Source organism: Passer domesticus, chromosome 2, assembly GCF_036417665.1.
Source record: "Passer domesticus isolate bPasDom1 chromosome 2, bPasDom1.hap1, whole genome shotgun sequence".
NCBI classification, from domain to species: Eukaryota; Metazoa; Chordata; class Aves; order Passeriformes; family Passeridae; genus Passer; species Passer domesticus.
This window is the reverse complement of record NC_087475.1, coordinates 45,848,202-45,871,689: the sequence shown is the minus strand read 5'-3', so window position 1 is coordinate 45,871,689 and position 23,488 is coordinate 45,848,202. Positions and strand designations below refer to the sequence as shown.

The window sequence follows — 23,488 nt, the reverse complement described above, 5'->3', positions numbered from 1 at the left end:
GTAGACATGAAGGAGAAAAGAAAAGAAAAAAAAGGATTCTTTCTTCCTTCAAATATCCAGAGGTTATGTGCTTCAAAATTCACAGTGTACAAGGGTATAGAAAATCTGATGTGGAGATATTCTACTGTGAGGAAGGAGGCTGAAGTGGATTTGTGTTGTTTGCAAAACAAGAAGTGAAGAAATATTGTTTTCTCCTTTCAGGCTTGCATAGTAGAGGAAAATTTTAAAAAATGCAGATGCTACTACAGGAAATCCTCAGCTTATTCTTTTCTGCATGTGGGAAAGCACTTGGCTTCTGTAGTCAGACATTTTCTAATGTAAGTCAGTATTTTGATGACAAATGTCTCTATTGGTTGTCTCCATGATTGTGGTTGGTCACAAAAGCATAATTCATCCATGTACAGAAAATATAGTATCATTCTCATATACTATTTTTCTCTCCCTTTCCTCTTTCAGAATATTTTTTGTAGGTATCCACAATGCATTGAGGGACCTAAAAGTTTTGCCTATTGTTTCCACATTTCCCATACTATTTTATTTTCATTATACTTTTCTGCAAAAGTCTAATGATAGAATATAAAGACATTTTGAATTACACTGCACGGTAAGTAAAGCAATCCATAGAATGAGTCCCAGGCGTTTGCAGGTAGTCATGCCTTTTGATACTGCAAAAGAAAAAACAATAACAACGCATATCTAACATTTTGTTATTGTGGTATTTCACTTCACTTAATCAGGCTTCATTAACAATGTAATCAAAACCACAAATCTTTCATTGTATTCCCTTTGTGTGTCATTAAAGAAATAAACACTAGTTACTCTCCACAGAAAAAGAAAATCTGTAATACTTACAAAAATATTTTTTTCTATTTGGTTGTAAAATAAAATGATTGGTGCAAACTGTGTGTATTAAGTTTAGGTTTACTGAAAAAAATAAATCTACAACTTCAAATACTTGGGTTACTGATAACAAAGTAAAAAACATTAACTGGGAGTGACTATTTTTTTTTGCTGAGATTAGGTCATCACTAATTACTTACTGTATACCTGAATAATGACATTTTGTATGCAAATGTACGTATGAATTAAATTACAATAATTCCCATAATGATCCTCTAATTCTATGAGAGGAAGAGAGAGAGAGATTTAGCTTATTTGCCTATTTCATTTCATTATTGTATTAACTGTTTCTTACAACAAATACACAATGAATAACTAGAGTATGTTTGCCTTGAATTATGTTAGCAGGTAGTCCTTGCAAAAAATTGAAGTATAAAAGGCAGACTTAAAAATCTCTGCATCTCAAGAATACATCTGCTGCACTGACAGTTTATAAATGCAAAGGACTTTCAGATCCAATAAAAATACTGTATTATTACTGTCCATAATAATCTATACAACATCACATTACCATATTTATCTGATGAAAAGATTTCTTCTTTTGAATAACCCAGAGGTTAGGAGTCCTCTTGGTGCTCCTGATTTCATACATGAGACATACATGGGAAAGCCTCAGCAGATTAAGAAGGAAAGGAGCATAGTAATGCCTCTTTCCTATGTATCTCTTTCCCCAGTTTTCATTTTGCTTCCTGACATTTACTCTTGACTGCCAGGTAGAGATGATATGGTTTTCTTTGATTTAAATTTTATGAGGGAACCAGTTTTTCTTTGTACATATTTCTTATTTGATATCACTGGCAATCAAAAACAGATAAACAACCTCCAGGGTATCAAGAATATGTGTACAGTTGTCCAAAATGTTATGATGTTTGATTGATAAGAAAGACTTTTTAGTGGGTATTTTGCTATTGAATTCTATTAGGCATAGTTTTCTTGTACCATTTTTAAAGTTTTGCCAAGATTTACAGTTTTATCTTGTGCTTATTTTTTAGACAAGAGTCATTATTTCTTGGTGTGACTGTCAGAATGTCATCTTCATTAACATAAAGGAATTTCTTACCTTCACACTTACATTTCTATGATGTTTGGCCTCAGTGTATGTCTCATGATTAATAAGTGATCTTGTAAGAATTTTGCAGATATTAATTTTACTAATCAGATCCAGCATCCCTATATGGAAAGGCACAGCATATCAAAGTTTGTACTACTTTTAAGAATAATACTAGAATGAGCTCAATTTTATCATCATAAATAGTTAGTAAATGCTGCTGGTCTGAGGGGAAAGTTTTTGCTCATTTGATAGGATGGGATATTAACCAGAAGAATGCAGTAATTCAATATATACTTTTGTCTTCTGCTTAGCTTCCAAAAAACTTTGATACATGCAAATGAATTCTGGAAGCATGACTTTTTTCTTTATTACTTTTTCTCAGGAAATAGATGAGATTTTTTGTGTCTCCTGTCTATTGAAAAGATTCATTTAGCAAAAAAAAAAAAAAAAAAGCCATGGAAAAGGTCAGCTGCATTTAAAATGCTTTCATTAATACTTTTTTCCTTTTTATTTAAAAAACTGTAACAAAGAACTTTAACAAAGAGTTTGAATCCTTTCTTGTCTATAATTTGGACTGGTGCTGTTCATGCACTTAGATACACAGCAGCCTTCCCTTTTCTGATTCAGAAAGGCATTGTCATTATCTTGTCCAAGCACTGAGAAAAAGTTTTTTGAGAAAACTGCCACAAAAGTGCATACATTTGTAGGACAAATAATGCTGTCTAATTATGAGCTGCTGTTACCATCACAACCTGGTGCTATCTGCATGCACACATGTGAGAGCACACACACACACACACACACTCACACACAAACACATTGTATCTCTCTCCCAATGCATATTTAATTACGCATAAAATCAGGAATCTTTAACCCTGTTTCTACATGGAAATTTGTTTTCCTGATACAAGAAAATTACTTCTGGAATATTTTATGATATGCATAATCTTGCAACAGTCGATTCCACATTACAGAAAATCCTAAGCACCTTGTCCTGTAAAGTAAAAAACTTTGTTTGACAGGATTTAGGGACAATGAAGGTAGTTTAGATGTCGATGAAGTAAAAATACTAAAACTTCACTCAATTTAGTTTTATTCACAATTCCAAAACCATGAAAAAACATGTTATTTCAACAGGGAATCAAGCATAAAAAAACCCCATTAAGCAATACCGGCAAAAATATTAATTATTCCTTAAATTTTCAGTCTTATTTTGTAACTGATTAGTGTTAAAATGATCATTCTTCCATCATTGGAAGCCAAACAGATTTAAGGACACGCACAACTCAAAGAAAACCAAACATACACAAACAACACAACTTTTAAACTAATTAGAGATCAACACAAAAAAAAAAAATTCCCAACCTATGTTATGGACAAGAATCTTATGCAAAGAAGCCTGGTAAAGAGATACTTGAATGAATGCTATCTCTATAGCTTCATCTGGTGAAGTGCTAACAGAGATGTATGTACTCCCTACTTTGTTTTGTCAACCAGCCAAGGGCATTCAGAGATTCCTCATACAATCCGGGTGCATTGCACCACCCTTTCCTACACTTACACCAGTCCTTGGAAAAGACAGAGTACATGATGTAAACTCAGCCTGGTCCATGCGTATCTTTTTCAATTAAAGTCAATTAAGCAAGATGTCATGCCACTCTTGTTGAACTAAAATACACAATATGCTTCATAAAAGTAAATAGAAGTTGGGTTTTTTTGACATTTTGGCATGCAGTGAAAAAAACATAAACCCTTAACAAAGACATGTTGTTATATATGTGTGTGTATATATATATATATATATATATATATATATATATAAATACACTTCTGTGAGGAAAGAGGAAAACAACTTATGCATTTTGTATTTTTAATGTATCTGAAAATCACACAGATATCGCAAACTACTTATTTAGTCTTTGCAGTTTTTTTTGAATGCAGAAGTTTAGTACAAGTGATGAATTTCTTTGGGTTATCCAGTTCAGAAACATGTAAAATGTGGTTGTGTAAATTGAGGAAGGAACTTGAAAAGATCAAATAATATTAAGTTAATGAAAAATATATAAACTTGGTATATTTTTGTGATGGTTCCTGGTTTTGTTTTTCATTTGGGGAAAGCAACTCTTATTTTCTTATTTTAATTTTTTTCTTGCAATATCATCTTAAATCAGAGAGCAAATTTTTTAAAGTTTGTTTTTAATTTGAAAAGTACTCAAAGGTTAAAAACTAGCTACCAAGTTCTATCACTTGGAATTCAGAAAGAAAATATGTAACACTATATATTTATATATTGCAACCCAATAAAGTGAGACTTCTTTTGTCATCTTTTTTCTTACATTGACATGTGGGAACTAATGGCATGGATAAATTTCCAAATGGGTAACTCCTCTAAATTTGGAAGCAATAAAATCCATTATTTTTTGCAAGGACACTTTTTCTTTACAAAGACACTAATGAACTGAGCTGTTAATCCATTCTGGATTTGGTTGGCTGCCAAGATCAAAGCATCATTATCGTCAAGATATTTTAGCTCAGCAGCCATAGAATACGTTAGGGAGGCTGGTGTATCGGTCTGGCATTAAAGAGAAATGCCTCAACTGGTAAAATATTCTCAAAGTAGCATTTACTTGCATAGTACCTTTTAAAGACAAAAATTAATTTTAAAAAATAGGTCTGAGAACCACCCCTTCAAGTCAGTTTCCACAAATCTAGGAAAATGAAAGTGCAGTCAACATTATTAACTGGACTGACCAACTTTTCAAGAAAAGTTGACCACATGTAAAATCCTACATGTAAGGGCAGCTGCATATGGATCAGGCAGGATCATTCTTAGAAAGACTAATCATGTTGAGCCAAAAATTTGACAATTAAAAAAAAATATAAGAAATTTCCTCTTGGTTATATTCTCCACACCTAAAATAGAGAGACAAATAATCCTGCTTTCCCTCCATCCCTGTTGAAGAGAAACAACAGCAACCTCTCTGTCTTGCTTGAATTCTATGAGGGTATTCTCCTGCCAGATGCCCAAGAAAGCATGGAGGAGACGCTGGACATGTATCCAGTTAAATAATGCTGGCTTGTAAATGAAACGTAACTACATATCTGTTCTCCTGTCTCCTACATAATTTTGTTAGTGTTGTTTCCAGTGACAGGTATTAGTTATTATATGGTGCATGGAAACCTACAGAAAGGATTTTACAATCACTTTTTTATTTTTCTCTCTCTCTCTCTCTCTCCTTTTATGTGCAGTAAACATGAATCAATCCATCCTTGACTATTTCTGTATCTCACTGAGGAGTGTTATTTAGTCTCCACGTTGAATATGTTTGTTAGCTGCTTGAATACTCACAGACATTCAGATATCGTGGGGATGAAGACAGCAAAAAACATTAATTGTTGCTATAATGCATATACATTGATTTATAAAAGTAGCTGGTATTAGATATCATCCTACCACTGTATGTTGCCTTTTACTGAACTTTTCATTTTATGCTTGCATATGCACTTTTATATCTGCAATATATTATTTAGCCATTTTGAAAGACCTGTTATACAATTTTATGAAGAACAGGTTTCTATTACTTTTTCAGATGTTGTTAGACAACAGATTTTCTTTGACTGGTAGCTTACTCATATAACTCAGTTATGCACCCTGACTTATATGACTTACAAGTACAATCTCATCTGTGGACACCAATTCAGTTCTAAATGTTAATATCTACAGTCCATACTTACAGTGACTCTAATATTAGAGACATTTTCAGAAAAGCATAATAGCTAGAGATCATCTGAGAAATTTACCTATGCTGAAACCATGTAAAGCCAAGCTGATAGCTGCCATTCTTGCTCACCAGAGGAATGGTATGATATGTAAAGGAAGTACATGATCCTGAGGTTATGGATCAGTATTTCTTATTTTCTGCCCACAGAGTTTATTCCTCTTCACCTCCCACCCTACTACAGCGAAAGTGGTAAGTTCAGCTCCCTAAAAATGTACTTGTTCAGATTCTCTCCTGTCCCTCATTTGAAGCTTACCACAACAGAATTTAATTTGAATAAACACAACAGAGAAATTGAGCATTGTGTGACTTAAAAGGCAAAGTTTACTTTACAAAGTTCACTCAATTATTCCATAGCATGTAATTTTGAAAATTTACACTATTGTAAAATGTATTAAATTCCATATTAAAAACAAAAATGAAGAAAAAACACTGAAAAAAGACCAAAAAACCCCCAAAACAACAACAAAAACAACAAAAAGCCCCTCCAAAAACCAAAACCAAAAACCCCCAAAAGCCAAACCTCTTGAAATTAAACAGTTTGATTGATTGACCAGTCATGGAGTTAACTTCTCAAGAATAATGCATTTCTCTTGTACCTTTAGCAGACTACAAGATTATATACTTGCAGAAAATATCTGAAAAGCCATATTAGTTCAAAATATTTTGTAGGATATCTCAAAATTCAGGATTTTTTTAAAGTAAAAAGAGAAAGTCCAGAATTCAAAGCTACAAAATATCTTTCTGCAGTTACATATTTTCTAAGAAATTTAATGGGCTTTTGTTTGGTTGTTGTATGTGTGTGTACGTTTGTGTGAAATTTACTCATTTTCCTGATCAGAGGAATAATTTCCTTTGAATACAATCACAGCAAATAGAGTGATATTTTTGTTCCATCCCACAGAATGAAATTCTCATTTGAAGTCCAAGTCCTGTTCAGTGTTAATAAGATCTTGACCATTAGTGAACACTTCTTATAAATGCAATAAAAGTTTTGGAGAAAAAAAAAAAATCTACCCACAAAAGAGCACAAAAAATTTCCATAGTTATGCCATTTTCCTTTTGATTTCTGTTAGTTAATGTGCAAAAATATCTGCTTTATCACGATGTCAAGAAGTATGTATTGTTTCATGTGATTCGCTATTTTTCTTATTTTTGTTAAAAGATATTGTTATTAAATTAGATATCTTCTGTAGTGATATTTCTGATGCTTAAAAGTTCAAATTGCAAAAAAAAATTGGTAAAAACAATAAAAATCGAGACTCTTCAAAATAAGGAGTAGCCAAAGCTCATATCTTGGTTGGGGTTTTGTGGGTTTTGTTGCTTTTGTTACTTTTAATGGAGAAAATGCATTATTTGTTTGGTTGAAAGTTAAAATTATGGGTTAGTTTTTTGAATCTTATTTGTAAAAACTGAGAAAGTGTCAAAAGCAAATACAAAGATGTTCAAATTATTTGTCCTTTTTTTTCATCATCTCTCTACATTTTAAAGTAACCATTTGTATTGCTTTGGATTGAAAACAAAGGCATTATATGAAAAAATATCTGTCAAACTCATATCTCATAGAAAGACTATTTTATATTCCAGACTTAATGATAGTACACAAAACATTGTGCATGAAAGAAATTTTAGAAATATATGTACACTCATGCTTTGATAAAATTCTCCATTTTCATTCTGAAAGAGTTGCAAGTGGATTAACTAAGTATAGAAGTATACAGCAAGCTAAACAGACAAATGTTATCTGAAAAGGATTAATAGACCTGTCTTTCATTGCAGCATATTCCCTCATACTCTGTTGCAGAAAGTAAAACTTTACAATATTTTTTTTTGCCTCGGGGATGTTGTTTTCTAGTTTTGTTCAGCTTGATTATTTCTCTGAAATTCTTCACAGCACTTACCAAAATCACAGAATCACAGAATGATGAGGTTGGAAGAGACCTCTAAGATCATCATGTCCAACCTATGTCCTAACATCTCAACTCAGAATCTAGACTACAGCATCAAGTGCCATATCCAGCCTTTTTTAAAACACATCCAGAGATGGTGATTCTACCACCTCTGTGGGAAGAGCATTCCAGTACTTTATTATTCTTTCAGTGATTTTTTTTTCCTAATATCCAGCCTAATGCAAGCCTTTCTGATCTGTGTTCTCCAGAGGGAAAGCTGGAATGTTTAAATATCCTTGATAAAGTTGAACTATTTACAGACTTGAAGTAATAGTTGATGTATATCATTTACATTATAATATTTACACTTCTAAATAGGTAGTAATATTTAATTTGCAAACATGCCACACAAACAATCCTTATCTATATAAATTATACCTGGAAATAAAACAGATCATATTGTGAAGAACATATTGCAGTCTAAGAGGTCCAGATATTAGTACTCATTGAAAAGATATACACAAAGTCCTTGACTGTGAAATATTTAGAAAGCTGCATTAACACCCACAACGGAATACAGTAACTACCATCATGTCAAGGCTATGAATCGAGATGTTAATAGCCTTTTTTTTTTATCCTCCAACCATCTGGAATATTTAGCAGATTCAGGCACTCAAAACATGGATGTAGCATGCTCAGTTGCTACTGTCCCTTTCAGTTGGACAGCTTTTTTAACACAGCTGTTAGCCTGAATGTTCTCCATATGGAGTGGCATGGTCCACTTAGAATATATAAATTATTTAGAAAATTTGTCCTTTCTCATTAGTTTTACATTAAAAAGTAGTTTGTTTAGACAATTAAATTGCACATTACATTAACATTGTAAAGTATGTTGGAGATTACTGCATTGAATTAATCAGTCTATTTTACCTGGCATGAAGAAATGTAACAGTATTACCATGCCATTCTGTAGATATTATAGCAAATCATAAGCTTGAAATGAAGCAGTAAAAGCAAACATTCAGGAATATAAAAAAACCCATATCAGAACCACATTTCAGAACATGCTGTAATTTGCTAATTGTATTTGGTTTAATTAGTGGAAACATGTATTACCTTCTTTGGAGCAACTGCAAATTTTAAAGGAGCTACATTTTTTCAGTTCTAGATCCCAAGACAAATGGAAATACAACTCTCATACAACAGCTTAAACAAATTTATAAGAAATATGTAGCAAAGAAACCTAAAAATATGATCATATATGGTCAGCAGTGACATTCAGCAAGCATTTAAGCATTTTTTTAGCTGTCTTGGTATAACCTGGCTGAGAACAAGTTTGGAAAGTGCAGCTATTGATTAACTAATAGTATAAGGAAAACATTTGTGGTGAATGTCTAATTATTTTTATGTATTTAACATCCCCTTGTTCAAATAGATTATAAAAAGAATCACATCATGGCACAAATGAAAATAATTAATTGATGATATTAGTAAAACAGATAGTCAAATAACAAAATATAATTAAATTTATTTATATGAACATTATTCCTCTTTGTCTTGACTGAAAAAGACAGAACAGTTCATACACGTATTTGAAATCTTGGGTTAAATGAGATTAAACTAGCATATTTTTTTCCCTACTGAAACCAATTTTTTAACCTTTTAAATATTTACATAGTTTGTATATCCTTATGCAAACATAAAACTAATTAAACAGTGTAAAGAAGTCTTACATTAACTAAGAACTATATGGAGGTGGATCCTTTGAGTATATTACTGATGTGTGCTTTGGGAAGATATAACATTTTTCTCAGCATAATGTAGGGTTTGACAAACCACTTTAGTCTTCAATCCAATTCTCGAGCAGGAGACACCTGAACATATAAGACACTCTGCTAACATACTCTGAAACTTACTGAATTTGAAAATTTCAAGACCAAAAAGAAGAAGAGAAGCTGTCACAGGGAAGGGACAGTGAGAGAGGTGTGTATGAATGTCTGTGCACGTCCATGTATGGAACACATTATGTAGAAAAGTTAGACTGTATTCATATAAGCACTTCTTACACATTTTTTCTCATTCTATCTTCTTTTTTTTTCTGCATGTTGATGCATTTTTTAAAATTTATTTACACTAAGTTATGTCCCTTTTCATTGTTTAAAATTCTCCATCTATTTTGATGGAGGTAAGTTGCTATTTTATTGCACTTGTGTACTTTTGATGATTTGGATGCTTTTGGATGATTTAGTCTTATGTTTTTTCTTCAAATATTGTTTATGTAAGACAGAGCTCTCTAAACATTTTTTACCTTTCATTTAATTTCTCTTGCTATTTCTTGAGTTTAGTTATGATCGTGTCTTTAAGATCAATGTTATATGTTTACAAATATGCCTACTCTTCATTTTAAGGTTCATAAATTCCACGGTTGCTCTTATTGAAGTTGCCTTCTGTCATCAAAATTTCCACTAACTCATTTCTGTGAGCAATAAAATAAAAATAAAAATAAGAAAAAAAGAGAGAGGAGGGTAGCTTATTTCGGCTTTTTTTCTTATCCAACAAATATTTTTTCTAATCTTTGTAACTCATAAGAGATGGTCCTTGCTATATCCTTAATACATGTTTGAAATATCTAGGTCAAATTAGTTATGTTTTTCTCCTGTTTGAAAGTGATATAGAATTTGCTTGCTTCTAGAGTTTCTGTTTTAATAATCTTGTTCATAAACTATTGTGACAACTAAATTGTTATTGCCACGAGCACCATCCAACACCACCAGCAATATTAAAATTTCTGTAAATATGTCCTTTTTTCTATGACTGGACAAAGCCTTAAACTTCTCACACTTTTGGTCTATCTGATATGTTTATGTAACTTCAGTGAACTTAATGAGAAACCTAAAAGAGAAAAACTCTTGGGATTACTATCTGGAAATGAATCTTCTCTATAAGAGGTGTAAAACTTCTGTGAAATCTACACATTTTGGACAAGTTTGTCTACTTTTCAGGATTTGGACTGTGAAAATCAAGGGTTTATAGAAATGAAGCTTCTACAAAGAGGGAAATACCAGCCAAATGTAAAAATTTTTACCAATATAAAAATCATGTAAGCACTATATTTTTTCAATATGCCTCCACACATGAATCATTTATGAAGTCCAAAAAACAATATAATCGCTTGAAGGGATTGAAAACTGCAATTGTTGTGATGTGAGAGTCAGTTTTTAAAATTTGTTCCATATTCAAGAAAGTACTAAATGCCCAAACTGTCTGTACAGACTGAAAGTTTCTTGAAGTTGACAATTTAAATGTTGCATACATTATGAACAAAAGCTAGGGATTGTGCTTCTATCTCATGTAATGCAAATAAAAAATGTGCTACTTGCACTCAGTTCCTTATTGTTCAGTCTTTTGTTATAATGAAAGAAAGAAAAATCTTGCAAATTGTAAACGGTGGGATTTATTGAGTGGAATTATTTCTTATGTCTCAGGATACTATTGTTACTGAAGCAGCATATTAAGAGAATAATATTAAAACTGAGTAATAATCAGAGTTAGATAATAATTATTTCTATTGAAGAATTTACTTTTGAGGAACTTTGAGTTCAGAAGGAGAAATCTTCCTGCCAAGAACTCCTTAACAATGAATTGAGAAGGTACTGAATAAAAAGGCTTAAGGGCAATGAGGAGAGAATAGTGGACAAATTGGAGATTTTGACTGTTGATAGGAAGACTTCTTGCAGGCTTTTTAAATGAATACAAAAGATTATGAAGAATTTGCAAAAGAGTACTTCATGAAAGTTTCAAAGAGATTTTAATCTGCTGTTGAAAGTACAGGAGAGGTATGATACATCTACTCCTAAACCAGGAGTATGAAACAGTTCAAATTAATTGTACTCTAAGAATTTGTCTCTGTTAAATATGAAAGAATCATAGAACATCCAAATCTCATGTTATAATTATACATGATTCAAATTTTGTGGCTATCTCCCGTTGCCACTGTCTGGTGATCAATCATTATGTTTTGGCCACCCCTTGAAAAATAATTATATATTTAATTTTCATTCTACTGAATTGAAACTGGTGAAGATTTGGCTTCTCTGCTAATAATTGGCATGACTTGCCCTTTGTATTTTTTTCACTGAGAAATAACTTTTTCCATATTGAAACCTAGATTTCAATCTTTTTTTGTTTTTTATAACTACTTTAACTACTCATACATAAAGTCTAGCATTCAGATTCCTGACACCTGATGCTTAATCATTATCTTTTAAACACGCTGACACATATGGCAAACATAGAAGTAGGATGAACAATCTGCATGAAGTCCTCAGAAGACCTAAAATTATAAAAGAGGAGAGGAGAGGAGAGGAGAGGAGAGGAGAGGAGAGGAGAGGAGAGGAGAGGAGAGGAGAGGAGAGGAGAGGAGAGGAGAGGAGAGGAGAGGAGAGGAGAGGAGAGGAGAGGAGAGGAGAGGAGAGGAGAGGAGAGGAGAGGAGAGGAGAGGAGAGGAGAGGAGAGGAGAGGAGAGGAGAGGAGAATGAGAAAGGGAAATGGGAAATAAAAAAGAAGAAAGAAAAAAGGAAGAAGGGGAAACTAGTGAATATCAACACATTTACCTGTATGTGTACGAGGAAATGGACATGTACTTATGCTTTCCATTATAGTGACTTTCAAACTAGTGACAGAAGTAGAATGTTGTGACTAAATAATAATAGACTAACTCTTCTGTGTTTGACAGAAATATTCACTGAGAACTTCAAATTGATGAAATTATCTAGGTAGCCTATGAGACAGCTGCTCCTACATAGACATCTACAGAATTCACTACTTGCATTTCACTGTGAAAGCAAAGAAATATACAGCAATCACTAGATCAAAAGAGAATCACTGCAATAACTATCTCCTTGCACAGGACATTTATATTGCCTGACTCATGTTCACTGTCCCTTACTTGTAAAATGGCTACCTAATTTTTATTTTAAAAACACTTTTCTATATATTTTAACTTCCACCTTCAAAAAAACCCCAAATATTTGACAGATTTTTAATTCCCTTTTGTGCTATTAGATAATAATAATAATAATAATAATAATAATAATAATAATAATAATAATAATAAAACAGGAAGGCATTTCATCCTTGACTAGAGCGCTGGGTTCATTTAATTAATCTGATTGCATTCTTTAAGGTTTTGTACTGATCAACACAGAAATACAGCATTTCTTTGCAGATGTGAAAACCTACAGAATATCTTGATTTCTTAAAACACTAAAAAATCTCTAAGAGACAAATTATTTTTCAAAGGAAAGGAAACTTGAAAAATCTTATTTTACATTCTGGATCTGTTCTGAATTTCACGTTTGTCATTTTATTATTCATGTGGATATTTCATTGAACAACAAGATGAAACACTAGATTAACGCGGCAGTGAGAGGCATCAAACACCCTCAGGGAACGACTATTTACTGTCATCAGGAAAAGGTGACCAAGCTACTTCATATATATTAGCATAAGCTGCTGGCTTATTTAGAATATTACCATAAACATCAAGTAAATGTTATGTCAATTAAGTGGAGAACCATGTGACAATATGTGCAAATTCTCTAAAAATAAAAAAAAAAAGAAAAAAAGAAAAAAAGAATATAAAATATATAAAAAACTCTGAATAAAGATATATGACATTACATTTTAGTGAATGGACAAGTTTTGTCAAAGAGACATTCTAGAATGACCTAACAGAAACTGTGGATTATATAATTAATCTCTATGTTAAATAACCTATATCATATTTCAGTACAATGGATATAGAGATACTGTGACCATTTTTAAAATAATATTTGTTATCTAGAATTAGAAAATACCTTTCCTTTCAATTATTTACATATAAACCAAAATGCTTTGAGACCATCCAAACAAAACAGATAATTACCTTGATTTCTGAGTGGCTCTTATTCCTTTTAAAATAGCATTAAATCTATACAAAGTAAGAAGGAAATGCCTACATTCATTTTTGAGAGAGAAAAGTCAACACTAAAAAAGACCTGCAGGTTTTAATTTAGCCTTTTCTTCTACTTTTTCTTTTTTTTTCCCTATGAGTGGGGAAAAAAACCAAAACAGGACCTGGTTGCCATGTTAAGCTCTAGTAGTCTTTCGGGCACCATTTGGCACTGGCTAAAAGATTCTTGACAAAGAAGAATTCCCTTTGAGAACTGAGTTGTAGAAACATAGAAGTGCATCTGAAACTCAAAATCAACAAATATAGCAGCATCCATAGGCTTCACTTGTTATTGAATTTTATTTTTTTTTAGTTAATGCCTAGTAAGTTTAAATTTTACATTTTTTGCTTTTAGTGTTCTCCCTAGAAATAAAACATTTTTAACATGACACAAAAAAATTATAATACTTCTTCTAGACTTTTTTTTTCCTGCAGAAAATGGGTTCTGGCTGTTTTTCAACACAGGATTAAACTGCTAACATTTTATATGTAATAAAAGTTACCCTTTAAGTGTACATGAGACATAGACTCTCCTTTCATTAATGGTAAAAAAGGTTTTCGTCTCTCAGTGGGAAAAGAAGACCCAACCAATACAGCTGTAATAAACATTGATGTCATATTCTGTATGTTAGTTTAGTCTGCCTTAAAGATGGGGTTGATATTCTTAGAGAAATAAAGATGTTAAAATAGTCTATCCTGAAAGAAAGACCAAAAATGTTGAGCATCCTGAAGCACTAATGGAATATGTCTACAGATAGTAGTGTCATAAATTTTAATCATACCACAGCATTAGTGAATTGTGATACACAGAACTTCTGGTACCTTTCTATATATAACTAATTTAAAGTCAGGGTGGAGTTTTCACTTTGGCCATGTTTTCTTAAAAATGAAAATGTGGGTCAAAAGGTACATAATGAAGATATACTTTTTTCAATGAGTATACAAAGCAAAAAATGTGAATAAATGTTATTGATGAATGAAAATTATCCAGAAAATATCTGTCTTAAATTAGAAGGGATTATATTAATAGAGTGCAAGTGATTAGGCTAAAAGTATTGTGAAGGTCTGCCATTATACTGAAAACCTCATTTTCATTAGTATAGTTCAAGACTAGTATTCTGCTCAGCATTTAAGAAGAATGAAGGTTATTTACAAAATGTAGGAAGCTTGTTTGGCAAAATTCTAGAATCACTTTGATGCCAACTCTTCATACTTCTAATTTGAAGGTGTACATGATGTAACTTCAAAAAGGAAAAAAGAAAAGGAAACAAAATGCAGACAGGTGAAATATTTTCTAAGAATTCTGAAAAGAACTCTTACTTGAAGTTGTATTCCACGTTTTTTGGTTTATTCCATATACGTTTCTTACTTTATATAAACAAAAATGCCTGTCAACACTGCAGTTCACTGTTCTGAGGTAATAAACTGAAATACAGCATAATGAATCATAAAATAACTGTTACCCTAGTGACTTCTGCAAACCCCAGCTGCAAAACATCTGGAGACACACAAATTTGAATTAATATCAAGATTTGAAAATTCTGTGCTTCAGTTTTTGGCAATTTTAATAAAAATTAATCAAAGAATCTTCCTTGTATACTTATCCACCTGGAGCTAATTATGCTAATTGCTATTAGTTGTCTGACAAACTTACAAACTTTATGATTTTTCTTTTTCTTCCAGTCAGAGAGGTAGCATATAAGTGAGACATTCTCTATTGTTATAGAGTTGTTATTCTCTAGAACACTTACAAAGTGGTTTCATTTCTGTAATTCTGATCTGATTTTATTTACTAAGTTTATTTCATTATTTTAGTACTAATTTATATTAGAATTTTTATGTACAGACATACATAGTTTTATGGAATTAATTGAAACTTTTTTCCTTTTTCTTCCTTTTTCTCTCTGGAACTGTTTACTGACCTTAAAACAAAAGCTTAGCATGTGAGATATTTCCAGTATTTGAGCTGGAAAGATTATTTGTCCTCTACACAAACTCATAAAAGTTGATGACAGCAGGGCAATCAAGATAGGAATATTTTGGTATCATGTTTGGAAGGCTGTTACAGAGATAATTGAAATTTAAGTATGTGGACTTCTCAGTAAACTAAGTAAACTGAATAAATGAGTAAAGTTGGACCCAGGGAGACAACACTTTTCCTCTACTATTAAAATGTCTGCTTAAAAGAAGTTGCTTGTCCTTACCTCTGTAGCAACCTCTTGGTGACCATTGGCCAGGTAAGGAATTGAGGCTCCAAAGTTGGATTGCATGCCTACCTTTTTAGTGGAAAATCTGAGGAAAATAATTTCTACCCCTCTGTGAAGTAGGTGATGTAATTTTACCAAGAAAATTCCTGAATGAAAATAAATACTCTAATGTCAGGTAGATATTAGTCGTGTATTCAGACACCTTCTCAATGTACTATGCTAGATGAAGTGGCCTGTTTAAACCAAAACATGTTTTTCAAGGCTTACAGACTTGTCACAGTACTTTGTATCACTATTCACATAGAATCTTCACTCAATTAATATAAAATATTATCTGTGAACAAAGAAGGGTATGAGACTTGATCCTTAGCTTAATTGCACACACTGTTTTCCAATGCTACGATATATTCACAATATTTTTGCTATTAATAATATTCTTTGTTTGATAGTTCTATTTCTTCTGCTTCATAGTCAGCATATCACCAGTTACAGGAAAGGGCAATTGTTCTGTAATATAAACCAGTAGGCTATAACAAATGACAAATATGCTGTTCCAGAAGGAAAACACTGACTTACAGCAGTTTCTATTATTTTAAGTGTTGTTTTCATGGCGTATTCAGAGAATTAGGAAACTGCAATAACAGTTTTGCAGCTTTGAAACATTTTTAACACCATTTTTATTCTCTTTATAAAATATTTTTGTGTACTATGGTTTTCTCTTGAAGCACACAATATATTAAGAAGCTGATAAGATGCTGTATATATAGACTCTGTTCCAAGTGCTGTTTTCAGAATGAGTCTGGTAAGTCACAACATTCTGAAAACAATGTTGTCTTCCTGGGGAGCAATCATCTACAGGAACTATGGTTCTCAGACACTACATGACTCTTTTACTGTGAGTGTTGCTTTATTTCTCTAAGCTTGTCCTCCTGGTAATATCTGAGGGTTGCTGATCTCCATTACTTGCTTGTTTCTTTAATTTGTCTTTTCTGAAAAGGCCAGCATGACTGTAATATCTGACTGTTTCAAAGAAGCAATATCTGAGAATCTTGAGAAAAATGAAAATTATCTCTGGTTCAGAATGAACTCGATAATAAAATTTGGTATGTGTAATCTTAAATATTTTCTTATGTCTTCAGTTTTTGGTGAAATTACTGCATTGTAGGAAAGTACCACTAGGACATCACATATTGGCAACAGAGCAACAGAGACTTTTTCATGGCCCATGAAACTCCCTGGAAAAGGCGTGGAAGAGGTACTTGGGCTGTAAATCTATCCTGAACCCTGAATAGCTTCAGTGGCATTGCTGTCAGTATCTATCCAAAATTTGCATTGGCAAATTTGGATATTGGCATTATTGCAGTGAAGGTGTAGTCTTAGATTAGTGTTTAACTACATCTTGAGCTACTGAAATTTGCACACATAATTTCATCACTGTGTTCTAAAATTAGGTACATTCCTACCATGAGACTTTTGGTTTAGTTCATGGTGCTTGGTTTTGCCTTGGTCAACTATATCTTATGCATCATCTCAAGAGTTATGCTCCTCACTTTTGGACACATCATTTTGAATATTTAAATGAGTCCATTCTCCATGAGAATCTGATGTGTGATGAACTCAGAGCTGAATAGGTAGTAAGATTCACAGAAAGTAAGATTCACGTCAAGCTGGGCAGTAGTGTTGATCTGCCAGAGGGCAGGAAGGCTCTGCAGAGGGATCTGACAAGGATGGATCAATGGGACGAGGACAACAATATAAGCTTCAATAACACCAGGTTCTGAGTCCCTTACTTCTTCATATCAACCCCATGCAGTGCTACACAATTTGGGCAGAGTGACTGGAAAAATGCTCAGACCTGGGTGTGCCCGTCAACAGCCCCTGAATATGAGCTGACAGTGTGCCCACAAAAGCCAACAACTGGACTTAGTGGTGTTGATTGGTATGGAGGTGTGTGTTATGGTAAGTTCGCATGCCAAATCTTTGTCTCATTCTCAGGATGTTCATTCAGGGTTACTAAGACAGACTGGTTTGTTACTAAGTATCTGAACATTTTATTAAATTAATTGTATGTGAGATCCTAAATGAGAGTGTATCCAGGTTGAATGGTGAGTCGTATTCATATGTTGTCAACTGTGCTATTGGCTGTTGCACAAAGATGGTGAGACTCTGCAATCATTAAAGATTCAACTAACTCTCTGAGAAAATATCAAAGAGATATTGTCTCAAAAGTATCAATCATGAATTAAATATGTATTTTTACAACCTTTATCTCTGCAAACATGAAACAAAACTACTTGCCTTTCTTCTTAATATAAATCAAGGCAATTATATTTGAACTGGTAAGGAGCTGGCAAGGTCTTTAATTTTAAAAGGTGTTAAATACTTCACTCATTCACCTGCCTTCTGGTATGCACGATTATCTAACTAATGTCTCAAAGAATATTTATGCTATTATCAGACAATTATATATAGGACTGTAAGATTTTATTGTAAGGATAGAACTCCATAGCATTGCCCTGTTTCTCATACACTGGATGTTCAGACAGGCTATTAAATGATTTAGAGATTCCATGCTCAAATTTCCTTATTCACAAATTTATGCGACTGCTGAAAAATATATCCAAAATGTATCCAAAATATTTATTTTGCATTTGATATAAAATTGTAAACAACAGTGAAACACAAGCTTACTATACTCTACAATATGTTGCAATATAAGCAAGGAATCTGTTTTTAGATTGTTTTGTGGAATATTGAAAATATTGACAGAGCAATGGAATTAAGAAAGGAAATGTGAAAGAGGATGACAGCTTCAACTTTCTATGCATTTTTCATCCTTTCTTTCAGAACTATTTATTTAAGTCACATGGCTACATCTTCTGTAGTCTAGTTTGACATAATAAGGTGGTTAACACCTAAATGTAGGTATACATTTAGGTATATGTAAATATAGATGTCTACATGTGAACCAAAACCAAAATTCAGTTGAATAAAAAAATCTTCCTATTGACTCCATTTAAGAGGCATTAAATGAGGGACCTCATCTTGACTCCACTTGTCAGGTCTCTTATCTGCCAGTTTTGTGCAGCTGTCTTTGATACTCTAATATCTAAAAAAAAAAGTAAAAAGCAGAAAATTAAGCCTGTTCCTGTTTAGAGGAACCTAAAGTTATTCCAATGATCAGATGTACTTTCTGCTTTAGCTGAATATTCATCTTCCCACAATCTTGTAAACTCTAGGCACAGGATCTCCATTGATTGTTGTGTGAGCTTAGTTCCATAGCTCATGTTTAGACATCTGCAAGGTAAACACTGATAAGGAAGCATCTGAATAGTGATCTGAACTCAGCCCTTATTTTACTCATGATCTCCACATGTTCCCTTCCTTTCTGCTCTTTTAAATTTCTTACTTATCCTATTATAGATACTACTTTTCTTCTGTCATTTAGGCTTTGGTTCAGTTACTCTTTGGGCCCTCAATAACATCTGAAATACCCTGGAATGTCCATGACATTCCTGTGGGACTGGCAGACTTACAGTAGACTGAAGTCCTGATCTGATTGCTGGGTGCCAGGACAAACACTTCTGGACTACTACCACAGTATCAGGCTTTTATGTCATAATACAGGTGCACTGAACTCTGCTGCTGACCTAGGGCTGCTTATATGCAGGTGTCATCAACTTTGAATATGTAAGAAGAATCAATCTTGCTCCCCAGAACTTGCCCAATAAGCAAAACGTAATGCTTGTTTACAATTTTGAACTTGTCCAATCTATATCCATTGGTGGTATCTATTACACACTTAGATTCTGTTGCAAACTGCATTGAAAATTGTTTTAAAGTGCTTATCCAAGTGGTTTTGCAAGAAATATCAGAGGTTTCAAAAGACTACAATGTCTAGTGATATTATGTGGTTAGCCAAGGGTTTACCAGTAGGGTCTTTGAGTCATAAATGACTACACAAGCTCAGGAATATCCTGTATGATACTTATTGTCTCCTGACCTCGTACTATCTCCTGAGCCACTAATCCATGGCTACATAAAGTAGGTATCTTGCATTATTGTGCTTTTGGAAGTTTTCAAATCGCTTTGTAAAACTTAAGAAACATGGGGAAAAAAAAAAAAAAACAGTAGGGAGGGAGACATTTTTCATTATGGGGTACAATAAGTGTATTTATACAATAAGATATTCATATGTACCCCATATTTGAGCCCTTCCAAAGTAATTTATGCAAATTCTTTAAAATAATCTGTTAATTCCTTGAATTCACATCTCAGATTTCAAGTGATAGTTATTTACCAAAAATAAAGAAAAGACAGAAAAAATAACTAGGTATAAACAATACCAGCAGAATTTTGTTCCCTGTCTGTCCTTCCTGTTAATCTTCTTTTCTTTTATTCAATTATATTTCACCTCCAAAACCATAATAATATCATATAGTAATATGTATAATGTTTATAATGTTACACTTCTTCATGGCAATAATGCTAATTTAGCATTTACATGAGAAAAAATATAAAGGAGAGAAAATTAAGTGGGTTTTTTAAAGTTTTTTTTAAATCTAAAAAACAACATAATTGTGTTTTTAGCAGTAAAAAGAAGAAACTTGAGATAAATTTAACTATTTGAATTTGATAACAGATATGCTCCAGCTCTAGGGTATAAATAATTTGAAACCAGTGGATATAATTAATTTGAAAGCACAGAAAAGAAGGAAATATTTTCTTTCTTTTTCCCATGAAAGACTTCTTAGGAAAAAATAAGCACTGTAAAAACCTGATTTGGAGAAGACTTCAACTTGGACTTATGTGCTTCGAGTTGCATCTTAGAAATATAAGGAGGAATATGGTTAACCATGGACTGGCATCCATTCACTTTGATGCACCCTAGTATTCTCCAGCATATGGAGCTAACAAATGTGACCTGGGAACTATCTGTCTGGAAACTTGCAAGTAATGGTCTGTGGGATACCTTAGGTCATGTCAAATAGTATAAAAATCTATAGTGACTTATCTGGATATTACCGTTTGATATGCCAAAATCTTCTACATCCCAGTTCAAAAATCTTAATTTATTGTTTTTTGGGATTTTTGTTTCAAATGTAAATGGAAAATCAGCAACTTGGTTTGATCCTACTACTTGTCAAATGAGATTGTCCTATGTAGACTCAAAGAACATCATTGAAGTCAAAATGGCATATATATTCTCTAAGTTATGTTGCATTGTTGGAATTTTTGACTGCATCTTTTGTGACTTGGTATACATCTGAGTAAAAGATGCTAGTAAAAATGCCAGAGTGTTTAAACATTTTTATGAGACTGAAAGTTAAGACGAAATACCTGTAAGACACCATTCTTGAAGTAGCACATTGAAGTCATGTGGGCTCCACCCAGCCAGGAAATCTCAAATTGATTGAGACATCTGTGTTTAGACAGCTGAATTGAGTCATAGTGTTTTAAACCCGCCTCTTCTCTCTTCTCACCTAATGATTTGTGGTTTAGAATGTTCTTATCACATGAAGGTTGATTTGTCCTTACTTCTTATGAGATCCAAACCTTGATATAAAATATACAATTGGATTCAATACAAATACTATTTTATTTTAATGAGCTTTATGGACGTATTGCTGTTTAACTTATGAGCATTATTACCTTCTATTAGCACTATTAATATACAATATTTATATTGTTAATGTGTCCTTAACAATGGTACTTTTTTATAGCATCTGAGTGTTGCAGAACCTTACGACACTTCAAAAGTTTAACAAATAAATCTACCTTTAAAAGTATATATTTAAATTGCAAGTATTGGTATTTATTTTGTATACTATAGTAATAATGGTAATATAGTTAATTGTTTTAAAAATGACAATTTTCCTTTCCTATGGTGCACGGTCAGCACAAGAGTTTTTTATCTTCTTTGATGTAGTCTAGTATCCTTTATAACAAATTAGCTGTACTGATACAATTGCTTCTTTTTTCTTTTTTTTTTTTAACCACTACTGTTAAGGTTCAGATGGTTTAATCCTAAGAATTTAGATAGGTTAATTCTAAGGTCATTTTGACTTTAATGATGTTCAGAGTCTACATGTGATTTAATCTCATCTGACAAGTAGTAGGATCAAACCAAATTGCTGATTTTCCATTCATTTTTGAAAAAAAAAAAAGGAAAAAAAAATCAAGAGATTAAGATTTTTGAACTGGGATGTAGAAGATTTCAACATATCGAAAGACTGGTTTAAGTTCTTGGGTGTATTTTAAATTGACATTAGTGCAAAATTCCGAATGCAAAAATCTTCCCTACTACTTTTTCAACAAAGTAAAAATAGCAGATATGCAATCATTATAGTACATTTTCAAGATCAGAAATAAAAGGCATGATCTTATTGGCATGTGTACTCCTCAATGTATGTCAAAGATAAGTTATATTTATCTGACCTAATTTCAGGAACAACTCAGCTGAAGCTTCTGATTAAAGATTTCTGTTAAGTGTTAGAGCCACTTTTCACCTCTTTGTGTAACTACAATACATATCATGTGACAAATCTGAAATTAATTCAAAGAGGGTAGGGTGGTTTAACATTGTATTATGTTGCATGAAATTAACTATATGCTTCTCCTTTGTTTCTGGGTCAATTTTTTACCAGTTTGAGGTCCACAATATTTAATTTATAAAGACATCACTTCTCTGAATTTCCTCACCTTTCTGAATCTGACACAGATAGATCATGTAGTCATATAGAGTCAATGGAAACAATGAAAGAGGCATTTACATCTCTGATAAGAGTTTTCCCAATATTTATTTATTTAATTATACACATTTGTGATGGTTCCCTGCAAAGCATATTAACTTTGACCCAACACCTCACTAATGTGGCTTTCTGTCCTGTGTGCTATTGCTGGCCTGTAGTAATGAGCTTTAACCACAAACACCCCTGTGTTTCTCTCCCCACAGGTATCTTTGGTATTTTTAGTGATTTTTTGTCTCTCCCTTCGTTTAGAAAAAGGAGACAGGTAGTAGGGGAAAGACAAAGGTTTTTGCCAAATGACGTATGTTCTTTTAAAAATCTGGTAAGAGCAAAAGATATTTGATTCCCAGTTTAAAATTATTTTATGCTAAATAAAATTCTTTTAACAGATGTGAATTGATGTATATTTAATATGATGTGAAAAATCCCTTTTGATAGTGCCTTCTCTGGGGTGCTACTGTACAAGATGGCTTCTACTGGGCAATTAATTCAGCTATAAATAAGAAACCCAGCTGACTCCATAAAACCGGCCCCTGGGTTGGCTGACCGGAACTTCAATCAATTACATTCCATCCTAAGCAGCAGACAACTCACTGGTCTGGGAGTTGGACGGTGAAAGATCAGACCAACCAGCTATCCAAACTTTTTTCAAATTCCCTTCATAAACTGCCACAGAGGAGCTCAAGAATAAACAATCCCTGTTGCCACATGAACAGTGGGTGAGTGTTTGGCTTTGTCTGCGACCCACTCCCTCTGCATTTACACTGGGACATCAAGCTTTGTTGAGTTCTAGCATGTTTACATTGGCTAAACGAAAAGAATACAAGGCAGCATTTACTGGACAAAGCTTCATAATAGAAAACTAAGACTAATAATGTCTAAAGTTGAGCTCTAATATTGTCATCACCTCCTAAAAGACAC

General features: G+C 32.8%; 2 long non-coding RNA genes across 3 annotated transcripts; one reads left to right on the top strand and one right to left on the bottom strand.

The window, feature by feature from the left end:
* Positions 1-18,345: 18,345 nt before the first annotated feature.
* On the bottom strand, positions 18,346-19,356 carry LOC135295367 (uncharacterized). Its single transcript, XR_010357435.1, has 3 exons — positions 19,228-19,356; positions 19,009-19,115; positions 18,346-18,927 (listed from the first exon to the last, which is right to left on the bottom strand). It is a non-coding gene; the product is annotated as an uncharacterized LOC135295367 (long non-coding RNA).
* Positions 19,357-19,379: 23 nt separating this feature from the next.
* Positions 19,380-23,227, top strand: LOC135295368 (uncharacterized). 2 transcript variants are annotated; one of them, XR_010357436.1, is made up of 4 exons: positions 19,380-19,556; positions 20,564-20,777; positions 22,820-22,889; positions 23,006-23,227. It is a non-coding gene; the product is annotated as an uncharacterized LOC135295368 (long non-coding RNA). The 2 variants fall into 2 exon arrangements; XR_010357437.1 differs by having other exon boundaries at positions 19,468-19,508.
* The last annotated feature ends 261 nt before the right edge of the window (positions 23,228-23,488 follow it).